The sequence below is a fragment of the Nanorana parkeri genome, unplaced genomic scaffold, assembly GCF_000935625.1.
Source record: "Nanorana parkeri isolate BGI_ZX_2015 unplaced genomic scaffold, ASM93562v1 scaffold293, whole genome shotgun sequence".
NCBI lineage: Eukaryota > Metazoa > Chordata > Amphibia > Anura > Dicroglossidae > Nanorana > Nanorana parkeri.
The window spans coordinates 1,474,929-1,488,487 of NW_017306561.1; positions in this window are offsets into that span (position 1 = coordinate 1,474,929).

Genomic DNA, 13,559 nt, shown 5'->3' on the forward strand with positions numbered 1-13,559 from the left:
GGGGGGGGGCGCCGCGGCCCGAAGATTTTTTAGTGCGGCTAAAGATTATTACGTGTCCTCTGCCTGCGGCCGCCGTGCCGCGGCTTTCTCATGCGGCCAGTGCCGATCTGAGGAGCCAGCGGTGCCGCAGCATTCTCACGCTACCAGCGGTGAGAAGTGAAGAGAGGGACTCGGGAGAGCCGGCCAGAGGACGCAGAGGACGTAGCGAGGGAGGTGTGGCTGTGAGGTGGATGAGGCGGGTCCCAAAGTCGAGTCCAGCCCAGGCAACCTGAGGTGATCCCTGACGGAAATCAAGAGAGTGAGAGCTGCAGCCTTCAGACAGGTACTGTGCTGTGACAATCAGTCAGTATATCACTCCCCTTCATAATGCAGTCCTTCATCTGGCCGCGCTCAACTCACACACTACATGCGAAGCTCCATGCCTGACAGCTTTGCTTTGCTCTGCACGACTTCGCATGTAGTGTGTCACAGGCCTAAAGGAGAACTATGAGGTGAGTGTTTTTCACTAAGCCTCATAATCTGAGCCGGCCTGTGACAATGAAACTGTCACAGGTCGACTCAGTAGATCGGGAGGTGAGCGAACACATACCGTCGCTCGCTCACTTCTCGATCATCTCCCTGCAGAGAGCCGTAACTGTCACTCCCCCCCACTCCAATCCTCCAGCGCTGACTGGCGGAACGGACGGGGGAGGGGGCGGGTACAGCTGGCTCTGCCTCTAGATAGGAGCCAGCTGTTAATCCCGCAGCTGGGTGGATCCAGACAGAATTGTCGGGATCCACTTCGGCTGCGGTGTCTCTGTATACCGCGAGCTGTAACTCGCGGTATACAGAGCTTTGGGTCACGGGAGAACGCTAGTTTGTGTTCTCCAGCGACCCTAAGGCCCCATTCACACTTAGCGATTTATCGACGCGATATCGCGCATTTTTGCCGCGCAATAACGCGAGAAGTCGCCGGCTAATGCTATTCAATGGAGCTGTCTTAGCTCCGCGTCGCTCGTCGCGGTCGCAAGTCGCTTCTACAGGACCGTTTTTTCGTTGCATTTTGCTTTTTTTTAATGGAGCCCGACGGAGAAGGTCGCGCTATCCCAGCCGCTGCAAAAGGTATGTCGCTACGTGTGAATGGGGCCTTAGGGCTAGTTCACACCAAGCGCGGAGCAGATCCAGAGCAGAGCAGGTGCCGACCGGATCAAAACTGCGTCCAATGTATTCCTATGGTATTTTGAGCTCCAGTTCACATCACAGCGTGCAGATCCAGAGCTGGTAATAAAACTACAGCATGTTGCATCAAAAACACATCAAAAACGCATGCAAATGCCTGGAACGCACTGAAAGCCCATGTTAAACTAAAAAAATGCACACCAAATGCAGAGCAGATCCGGTCAGGTTTCTGCACACGCACGCTAGTATTTTAGATGCGTTTTTGATGCTGCTGCCAACCTGAACTGACTGCATCTGGTGTGAACTAGCTCTCACAACCTCCAACATTATTGCACTATATTTATTTTATTCTATTTTGCTATAAGTATTAACTTATGGTTACATCTCTGAGGGATAAATTACCATGAAAAACACTTTGATTCTTCAATTTAAAGTTTGTTTACAATCCAAATAAATAGATTTAATTCTGAAAGCACTATTTGTGATACCTTATTTAACTACACTGTAAGTTTATATTTTATGAAGTTGTTATTTATGTTAAAGGAGAACTATGAGGTGAGTGCTTTTCACTCACCTCATAGTTCTAGCCGACCTGTGACAATGAAACTGTCACAGGTCGGCTAAATAGATCGCGTGGTGAGCGAACACATACCGGCGTTCGCTCACCTCTCGATCCTGTCACGGCTCTCTGCAGTGACAGGGGAGTGGCTGGATTCCCCCCTCCGATCCACCAGCGCTGACTGGCGGAACGGACGGGAGAGGGGGCGATTACAGCTGGCTCTGCCTCTAGATAGGCAGAGCAAGCTGTCAGTCACGCAGCTGTGCGGATCTCGACATCGATGTCGGGATCCGCTCCGGCTGCGGCGTCTCAGTATACCGCGAGCTATAGTTCGCGGTATACTGAGCCTAGGGGGACAGAAGGATGCTAGTTTGTGTCCTCCCGTTACCCTAAGGAGAACTATGGGGAAAAGCCCTGACCCCATAGTTCTCCTTTAAGTTACATATCTTTATGTTTCTTATGTAACTGAAATAAACGGTTTAAATATAATAAATTCGTGGTTATTTATTTAGTTTCCTCAAAAAAACATCGGGCAGGGGGCACAATTTTCTGTTCTTGCCTCGGGCGCAAAATAGGCCAGCTACAGCTCTGCTTTATACTATACCCAAGGGGCAATGCTTGCAGAGCCTATTTTCTGTTGTCTCACAAAAGGTCCTGCATATATAACCGAAATCTTAAAAAAAAAAAATTTGCAAAGGGAAGAAAGAGAAAATACATTTGTGTCTCATAGCAATTCATCTGATTTCAGTTGCCATGTAAGTTGTCAGGGTCCATGCACACTTGTAATATTTCAGGTTTGATTAAAGCATTTTCTATTTCATGCAGAAAACACCCCTTTTCCTGAGACCCTAGAACAGTGATGGCGAACCTTGGCACTCCAGCTGTGCCAAAACTACAAATCCCAAGATGCATCTGCCTCTGGGAGTTATGTCTGTGGCTGTCAGAGCCTTGCAGTGCCTCATGGGACTTGTAGTTCCAAAACAGCTGGAGTGCCAAGGTTCACCGTCACTGCCCTAGAACAAATGTATCTGTGCGATTCAAGTTATTCTGGTATAAAAGAATTTAATGTGTTCCAGTATTGACCTCTAACTTAGTACAGAACCAGTAAAGGACCACTCCTAAAGTGAAAATTATCTAAAAAAGGGAAGATATGCTATGTTATAAGGGAAATTTAGAAATGTTAATTGTGACTAGGCAGTACGATGGAAAATATACCTTTTGTCTGGAATTCCTACTTGTAAATAGCAGTGCACTTCCTGGTATGTGAGAGTGCTTGGGCAGTACAGTGCATACACCCTCATAGCTATACAGGGGTGTGGAAATTTTTTTTAAAACTACTTGTCCAGGGGCTAAAGCGCGGGCCAAATCTACTTGTCCTTCATGGCAATCTACTTGTCCCAATACAAAAAATAGTTTTAATCAAAACTAAGGATGCACCAATACCGGTTTTTCGGTATCGAGTACGAGTACCGTTTTTTTGCTTTTGGATCTCGCCGACACTGAATACTAATACCGGTGCTTCCGCTGACATAGAGCAGGCTTCCCTGGTAATCAGGAAACCGGGCAGCAGGTAATGACATCCCGCCCAGGTTCCTGATTGCCACGGAAGCCGGCTCCATGTTGTTTGGCCTGCTTGATTGCGAATGGCCGGGAAACCTGCTTCCCGGTTTACTCGCCACCCGGCTTCCTGATTGACCGTCAGCGTAGTCATCTGACCACGTTGACCAATGAGTGCTTGCAATTTGCGAGCGAAATTCAAAATGCATAGGGGGGGGACTGCGCTGGACAGCAGTACTGGGGACAGAAAGTACACCCATACTGGCGGAGGGGAGGGATTGTTCGCCGAAAGGTAAGTATAGCCAGGGGGGTGACGGTTTTGGAGAGACAGGGCCAGATTTCATCTGGTAATTTTTATTTTTCCATATTACCTGGGAAAATGAACTTACCCTTTAATGCACATTATGTGTGTGTAAGAGAATTCTGGCTACCACCATGGAATGGCAGCTGCAATCTCAAAGCACATGCAGAATGTCCTACGCATGCGTTTATTTGCATGCAGATGGCGGGGGCAGCAGGGTTTCATTTTTATTTATTTTTTTACTTTTTCATTTTTATTTTTTACTTTTTCATTTTTTAAATCTTTATATATTGAATTTTTTTAACTTTATAAATTTTCTTTAACTTTTTATTTATTTACTTTTTCCCCTTAATGTTCTTCCTATTACATAGGAGATTAAAATCCCTTATGTGATAGTTTGGAGGTGACAGGTTCTCTTTATGGGACCTGCTGTTCTGTGTAGCTCGTGACAGCCGAGACAGGTGGCGCAGTGATTACAGCGCCACGGTCTCAGAGAACACACAGAGAGCCCGTAGAGCAGACGTTTTTCGTCTGCTCTATGGCTGAGCCATTGTGCCTTAGTTTTCGGGGTCCCCCCGGAGAGCGGGCGACCCCGAAAACTACGGCGGGGGGTGCGGGCAGAAACGATCGCTGCTGCTCAAATTAATACAAATGGTCTGATCTTGTATTAAACGAGCGGCGCCGGCTCCACAATGTACATTCAGCTCTGCTTGTCCGGAGCCGGGCTGAATGTACTTTAAAACTACTCGCCCGGCGCCCGAAACTGCATGTCCCGGGTGTCAGGCGATAGGAATTCCACACCCCTGCTATATATCTGCAGTTTGAGATTTAAGCACTGCTGCCTCTGACTACTAGTTTCAGGAGATTTGAAGTAAGATTTGGCGATGTCACTACTTCTGCTGCAAGCTCTAAAGCAAAGTCCTCCCTTTACCTTTACCACACAGAGACACAGTGCAGAACAAGACATAATAAGTCAGTAATGGGGAAAGATCAGCTACAATGAGACCACAGGCAATACTGAAGATGTGTCTTCTGCTTGGCTTTCTTTGGGCACAGCTTCTTGAGTTCAGGTCCTCTGCAAAACAGAACTAAAAAAACAAAACAAAACTGGGAGCTTTTTGTCAGAAGAGACTTTGTATATCTTTCCTCCCTCTTCCAGCAATTGTTTTGTTGGTGTATACTACCTGGAGCACATGCACTGGGCAGTGTACACTCCCTGCTAACTTTCTGTAAGGGTCCTTATCTACTTACTTGTTCTGGGTCAATGACTTAAAGAGGCTGATCCATTAAAACTAGAAAAAAGAGAAAAAGCACAAACATGTTGTTGTTGTTTCCCAAAGCCACTAATACCAATTCTTGTTTAATTACCCTGGTTGGTCACAATGGACAAAAATTCTGCCACTGTGTACTGAAGCAAAATAATCAGTTTATCAGCCAGACAACTAGCATTTGCAGAATGAGAAATATAATGGCAGCCTCCATATTTTAAAGCCTTTAGAATACCCAGGGGGTATGAAGTACGCCCATTTCTTCTGCCAAGCTACTGCTCCCTTCCTACACTTGCCAGCTATTCCTGGTTCTCAGAATTAAATCCCAGAGTTGCTGTGTAAATACAGCAGCTGTAGAAACTGCTGTCAACAAATTGGACTGTCTGACACATCGTTTATAAAAACTGTTCAGATAAAATAGAGAGCTACAAAATAACATTGTTATTTTGGATTTATTCTGTTTTATTCATCTGCAGATCAAAGAGATGTGCTTCGGTCTGGGTACGGTGTCAGTTAAAGTAGTATTAAACTCTCACACCTTTTTTCAATATTAAATCCAGAGTGAACAAATATACTTTGCCCAGCAAAGTATTTCTTTACATTTTTCCCCAAGCACTTGCATTATGTTCCCGAACAGCTGCTTCCAGCTCTCTCTGCTCAGCTTCCCTGAACTTCTTGTCCAGTACAAGATCACAAGCACATAGCAGTCTCCAGAAGATGTCCATCCACTAGCATTGAGAAGGGAAGAGGGAAGAGAGGGGAGCCTTGCTGTGCGTGTGTATTTGTGGAGACACACAGCTTACTAGCACACACAAGGGTGACTCAATAGTACCCTGTAAGAGAAAGGAGGCACCCTAAAACCGGATATCAGGGCCAGTGCTCAGGGGACCAGCTGATTCTGCAGGAAATTAAAACCTTTAAAGCAGCCTCCATTGTAAGTGATTTCATCAGCATTAAAAAAGCTAAAAACATTTTGACTTTAATAATACTTTAAAGCAACTTTACAAGTAAAACAAAAAGAGTTTTATGAACCCCTAGTTTACCCTAATCAGCCAAATTTCCCCTTCTTCCCCATCTCCATTTAACTATAATTCTCCTGACAATTATTTAATTTCTAATGTATTAACCATTAATATTTAAATGTGTTATATTAAATTTATTAGGTTTTCTATTGCCACAATAAAAATGCACACATTTTAAAACAAATATGTATTTATTTATTTGTAAATAACTTTGCAATGTTTTGTACCAGAATCATAATGTTAGTATCATTCTAAAAAGGACAAATTATAGAATGATGTTTACACTTTTTATCTATAGTAATACAACTTTTTTGATCAAAGTAGACATTTTTTTTAGTTTTGTTACATTCTTTATCAATGGATTGCATAAAAAATAACATTATTTTCAGACGACAGTTACACAAAAAAAGCCTTGATTGTCCTTAAATAATATTATTAATTATATATTTACCACTTTGGTATCTTAAAATTTATTTCCACATTTGCAGTCAAATTTGAGAAAACCCCTCTATATGTTTGTTATGTGATCCCATTAACACAGCATACCAAAAAATAATAAAACAAATATTTCTTACCTGTTTTGTTTTGTTGCAGCTGGAAACATGGCTAACTTGAGGCTGAATTGTGAGAATTGTGTTTCTCTCATTATCTTCATTAACATTTGAATGTAAAAGCCAGGATTGTAATCATATAACTTCTCACAACCCCTCCTAACATTACAAAGAAGGAGAAATTAGTAGAAATTTTAACCCTTAAAAATCCATGAAACCCCAACCCAAGTATAAGCAATTTATATGGCAAGAAGCATTTTTTCAACTTTTTTTAGCTTATATTATGCGACTGGGAACATGTAACAAATATAAAATTGGTGTTATCCCAATCTGACTGCGAAAGTGGAAATACACTTTACATAATAACACAGTTATTGCTGGACAAGTAGGCTCATATCAGAAATGTAAAATTGCTCTGATCTTTAGGGGGTGTACAGGTGTGAGAGCTGAAGTAGTTAAGAACAATAATGTCTGATATTCATAACGATTCTTCGTTTTGGACTTGGACTTTTTAGCAGATATTTTTGCACATTTTACTTAATTACCAATTATATTGTTGTGTTTGAACTAAGTATTTGATTGTAAGTTTTTTTTATGGATACATTTACTAACAGGTTCACTAATACACACTTTTTAAAATTATTTATTACACTGTATTTATCAAGTTTTGCTAACATCAAACAGATATGCATACAACAAAGTAGCCTTAACACAATGCATTTGCTGTACTGAAGTCACAGCCAGTATTGTTAGCCCTGCCTGCTGAACTACAGAATTCCACCTATCCCTTTCTCCCCCCCCGCCCCCTCACATGCATACATTTATTCTTTCCTAGCAAAACAATACGGCTGCACATAATGTAAGGAAAGGGCTGTTGGGAGGTGTAGCTCTGGAAACATGCCTACATTAACTGGTGGTGAGTTCCCAACAGCTTTCATTGCAAGAATTTTAAAAGCCTGGTTATGATGTCACGTTAAGTAATAAAAGGTGTTTTTTGTTTTTTTTTGCTACAGAATTTAAGTAAGATAAACAAATATACTCAGATGTGCTCTTGAGGGGGGAAATAAAGGTTTGGGGTTAAATTTAAAACATGCCTGGTCATACACTGTATGTTTCAACACTGTCAGAACAGGTGCAGACTGTATAAGCTTCACAGGCTGCATGTTGCCATCAGGCAGCCCACAATAATTTTTTTCAGCTTCCCATCACCAGTGCATTTGAACCCTTGACTCTAAGGCCCCATTCACACTGAGCGATTTATCGTGCAGTAAGCCGCGCGATATCGCGGATATTTAGCGCGCATATTTACCGCGCGATATCACTCTCCAATGCATGGCAACGGGGCTCTGTTCGTCGCTGTCGCAGGTCGTGCGTCGCTACAACAGGACCCTTTTTGGAGCGGATTTCGGCGCGATTCTACAGTGCTCAATGCAACCATTTTCGCGATGTCGCGCGACAAACCGCGCGATATCGCACAAAATGCAAATCGCGCGACAAACGCGCGATTTGCGATACGCTCAGTGTGAATGGGGCCTAAGGCCCCATTCACAATGAGAGACACGAGAATCGAGCGATTTTCCGCGTGATTTTATATGAGCGATATTGAGCGTCGTGTCGCGCGACATCGCGCAACTTTTTCCTATTGGGCTGTATGCGATCAGGAGCAAAATCGCTCGAAAAAAGGGTCATGTAGGAGCTACAAGCGATATTGAGCAAAGTAGAATCGCGCCGAAATCCGCTCCAAAAAGGGTCCTGTTGTAGCGACGCACGACCAGCGACGAACAGAGCCCCATTGCCATGCGTTGGAGAGCGATATGGCGCGGTAAATATCCGCGATATCGCACGGATTACCGCGCGATAAATCGCTCAGTGTGAATGGGGCCTAAGAGGGCTATTCACAAAGCTGCCGAAGGCAGCCGTGTGAATAACCGACCCAAAGTGACGTGAGCGGCATTCGGCTTGTCTATTCTGCTCGGTACCTCTGTGGCACCTCAGTTAAAAAAGTAGAAAAAAATAGAAAACGATTGGCTTCACCCAACTGTTTTCTATTGGCCGGGTCCAGCTGTCATTACAATGAGAGCTTGGCGGAGCCGGCGGTGATACCAAAGCCGGCTCCGCTCAGATCTCTTCGTCAGTAGTCCACACTCACAGGCAGCCACACACCAGACCTGAGGAGCGGTAGGAAGTTAGAAAGGAGCTGCTGCTGCTGTCAAGATGGCCGGCCATTCGGCCCGCTTCAGCTTTCACCTAAGCTCAGACGAAGCTACGGCTGGATCCTTCGGCAGCTTTGTGAATAACCCTCTAAGTCTTCACGCTTAGTGTTATATCATGAATGCAGTTTGATGCTCCTTTGCTTCAAGTTATAAAATCTGCCAGGAAATAGTGTGATTGATATTTGTTTTATAAATGTTTTAAATCACACTGGCAAGATTTGCTTTTTATTTTTTCATTGCCCACATTTTATAATAGAAATCCGAGTTCTTCCTCAGCAGAAGACCAAAGTCCAGTGTGTTTTGTCTCAACTGTCAGAGACAGAACAATAAATGCATCTTTGTATTCTGTGATTTGGAAAGCTCTAAGCCTTAAATATCACACAGTGCTTCTCGTACAGGTGACAAAAGGACAGACAGACAGGAGATTAATTATAAGCAATAACTGTGTGTATATGTACATGGAGTAGAGTCTGTGCTGTGCGAGCGATGTGAGTGGGAGAGGGGAAGTCATCTGTCACTGATTATTTGCAATCCAGGAAGCTACTGCTTTTGATAGATGCAATGGTGGCTGTAATTGCTGTCAGTTCTTACGTAAAATCTATTGAATTTGGCTGCAAAAGACATTTATTTTAGGTGATCCTTTACCAATCAATCGTCCCTTTTTTTATGCCTGGCAAGGAAAGTTAGTAAACAGACATCACCATCTATAACAGCTTGAGCTCTTGATAAAAAAAAATAGATGGCCAGGCCAACAACACATGGAATTAAAGGATACTTTGACATGGAAAATATAATATTCTTGACCTGTTATTACTAGATAGTGCATGTGACCTCTTAGACTTTTGGTAACATGCAACTGAATTTAAAAAGTAAAGATTTTTTAACTAAGATGTCCTAGCCCATGGATCCCTTGGACAAGAACTGGAAAGGAAATCACCTTTGGAAAGGAGAGGACACAGACAGCAAATAATCCTTTTATGCACATTGAAGTGTGGATGCCCAAGCCAGATTTAGCATGTTTGTACGTCAGTATGTGTCGGCTAACTTGACTATAACTCTAAAACTAATTTACCTGCCTAAATAGCCACCCTTACGCTTATAAACTTACTGTTTCCCAATCATTAGTGGGAACCGAAGCTGTCAGTGCCTGCTCTGTCTGACAGGTAGCAGAATCGCCCCCTAGCTGTCATTGGGGGGAGCATATATGTTCCCTAAGTATTGGCACCATGCAGGGGAATGGCTACAGATTTTCATATAAACATAAGAAGAAGTGTCCATGATGTGGACATAGACATCATTTAAATCTGACAGAGGTTTTAGTCCTTCCCAAATTACTTCCAAACAAATACAAAAGTTTTAACTATAGTTCAAAAAATATGTTGAATGAGTCCCCATGTCATTATGTAAATCACTCAGCATACATTACCTAATGCAATTTTGCAGTCGGGTAGCTCAGCAAATGGGTTATTGTGTCATTAGCATGGTAAAATATTTCAGATCACAATAATATAATGCACAAAAATCAATTGCTGTATATTTAGAAATATTTCTAATTTATCTCATACACAGTAATACACTTCCCAAAGTCCCCCAGTATTTTAAGTATAGCCCTAGAATAACAATAATGCAGCCCATGATAGAGTTATCTTGCACCATTTGGCATGGTCCTTCAGTTGAGCTTGACATGCCTGATTTATAGTTTCTACATATTAAACCCCAGGTAGTTTTACAAAAACACAGTTTAATCCACTTTTTTGTTCATTAGAAAAGTTACAGGCAATGTTACAAAGAACTAGCACAAGTAACTGAATCTGAGTATCAACGTCCTGCAATCCCCATACAGCAATACTGTATCCCCATGTTGCAACCCCACAGCTAAAAGAGGGATAGGGATCACTAGGATCCAAACAGTACTTTATTGCTTTGCACTGTGCTGGCAGTCTAACACTCAACATGTTCACAGTAGGGGACAGAAGAAGGATACTCTCATTAGCGTGTTGTTGTTCCTCCATTGTCCAGTCACAGGTTGGGGCAGGTCCCGGACCAGGCTGCATTGCTCAGCCACAGTGTAGTCTGCCATGTAGGTCAAGGGCCTGGTTGATCTGTCTGGTAAAGTTGTCTGAATCACATACAAATCATTTGGCAGGAAGAACAGTCCATATATATATCTATTTCAGATTATTTTTGTAGCACTCTGCATGCATCTCTAGGTAGTTATTGAACTTGCCTTCACAATCTGTCTGCAGAGCAGTATCTGACAACTGTCCATATCCAATGGCATTAAGGGTCTTATCACTTCCTGGAGTTTTTATGAAATAAATGCTGACCCTGGATGATGCCGCAACGAAGATGAAAGTGGCCCAGTGGGAAGTAAGATAAAGCAATGTCAAAGGGAGCACTGTGATCTCTGCGAGAGGGAATAAATACTACCAAGTGTAACACATAACTGAGTCTACATTCATGTAACATGAAAAAATATATTTGATGTTCGGTTTGCCTTAAGGGCAACTTATTTTATGTGTTTTTCCTTTTTATATCATGAAGGGATCTGCATTTAAAACCTTTTAAAGTGAAACTAAAAAACGTTTAGGGTTTTTATGTTTATACAGTTTTAAAATTATGTTTCAATTGTTTTCTAAATAGAGAGCATAGCAGAGGTTTTTTTTAATTTCAGACTATAGGATAGTTTCACTAAAGGAGTAGAGCGTGTTCACTTATGAATGAGGTGAAACAGTGAAAATTCACTAAACAATACTCAATCATGTGCAAAAAAACATCATTTTTATTTGACCAATTGGAATGGACTGCATCTATAATTAAAGCGAAGGGAAGAGAGGGGAATTAGTCACGACTGTGACTGGTTCACATGTGTTTTTGTGACTCTCACCTTGAGCTATTGAGCATATTAAACAACAGGGTTTCTTAAAGGAGGTAAAAAAAAACCTTTAAAAAAAGTGACATGGAGCCAATGACTCCCCCTGCTAACTCAATATTAAAATATTAAAATACACAACATTCATATGTACCTATTAATAAAGAAAATATATTTTGTAAAAAAAAATATTTCTTTATGCTAGCTTTAATAAATTGATAAATTCATATACAGTATCTTGAAATAGAACTTTGGCCAGGCTGTGAAAAATTATTTGCATATTCTTTGCATGCAGTATATATATGCTTTAAAACAAGACATCACTGACCAATGTAGTTTCAGGCACTGTGGAGCAATTCATCCTTAAAAATTCACAAGAGATGCAGTGAAGTCATCTAAGTTGGGACCCAGCATTCTGCTCTCCCACCTTTTACTGTGCACCTGCTTTGTTATCACATCACAAATCAGAAAGTTGGCTGGTGTAGCTCTACCCCTAAGACGCTGCATTATAGATAGGTACTTGTGCAGTCCTTCAATGGTGACCTGCTCTGAGCTAGATCCAGATTCACAGACACTGAAGTAGCGTAAAGTGGGCTTAACTAAAGACAGATTAATAGCCCTGATTATTAGCCCAGATTAAAAGGTTTGTTAGGGCAATATAGCAACACCAAATAACTTAACAATCCAAAGAAATACACACAGTAATAAACAGCTATAAATAAGGGGATGTTAAAGCCTTAACTATGCCACTGGGTAGTGGAGGGTTAAACACAGTCTGCCAGTGTTGGACCTGTGAACTCTTGCTGGAGGACTTTTTTCTTTCAAGGATAGACTAGTCTAAATAGGGACAAAAATCTCTGAAGTTCTGGTCCCTGCTCAGCACAGCTCACATGATCTGCCCCCATTGTGCTCTCCAGCACTGCAGCTCAATCCACCACCCTCTGGTCTCTGCAGCCAATCTCTCTCTCTCTTTCTCTCTGGGCTCTCAGCCGCACAGTTCTATCCCGTGGCAGGAGAAATGGGGACAGGCTGGGGTGTCAGAGGAAGTACCCTTTACAGGGCAGGCAGCCAGGGTTACACAGGCTTCTAATTTCCTCCTGGGAGGGGGGAGAAACATTTTGGCGCTAAACCTTTCACTGCCGGTACTTTTTTTGGGCACATGTTAAAATGCACATTTTAGGTCTGAAGAAACCTTCTTACTTAAAACCTCTAAAACATTTTATTACAATTACATTATATATTTTCTGAAAGCAGAGACATAGTAGAATAAAATGGCGACAGATGCAATTTTTTATGTCACACGATATTTGCTTTATTGTTTATCAAATCTTATTTTCCGTACAAAATAAACTCAAATTACTTATGTGTGTGACAGCTATTCTACAGTGTCGTCAGCTACAGAGATCAGTGAGGGCTTATTTTAAAGCTTATACACTACTTTTTTGGGAAGATGTAAATATTTAACTGTCCATAGCCTGACCACAGTTCTACTTTAAGTTCAAAATTTACTGAAGCACTTACTGTTCTACTTTGGGGAAAATTAATGAAAGCTTTATGTTGAAAAAATACTTCATAACATTAGTTTGAATTCTAGCTCCAGTATGGTCATTCATGTTCCTAAGCATTTCATAGTCTAGCCAGACTGAATAGGGACAAAATATTGTTTTAAGGACCTTTTCCTGCTCTGCATGGGTTGTACTGTCATTTAGGATACAGTACCTAATAGGGATGCAAAGACAGTTCTGTACACTCTCATGGCGTCTGGTACTGAAGAGCTGGTAAGACTACCCAAAAAAAAGAGATTATTGGTTGCGTCTGTGAAGGTTCTCATTCATCCAGGTCATGGTATATCTGTAAAAAATAAGTCAAGGCCACTGGACTTGCTTTATTTTTCTTGAAGACATTTCACTGGTCATCTAACCAGCTTTCTCAATACAGAATGACTTGTACAAAAATTATCTGGTAAATAAATATGGTGAATATGGTAAATGTTGCTCCAATCCACATAATATATTAGTGTCAACCAGGTGTTGATGACATTAGCATAATTGGAGTCTA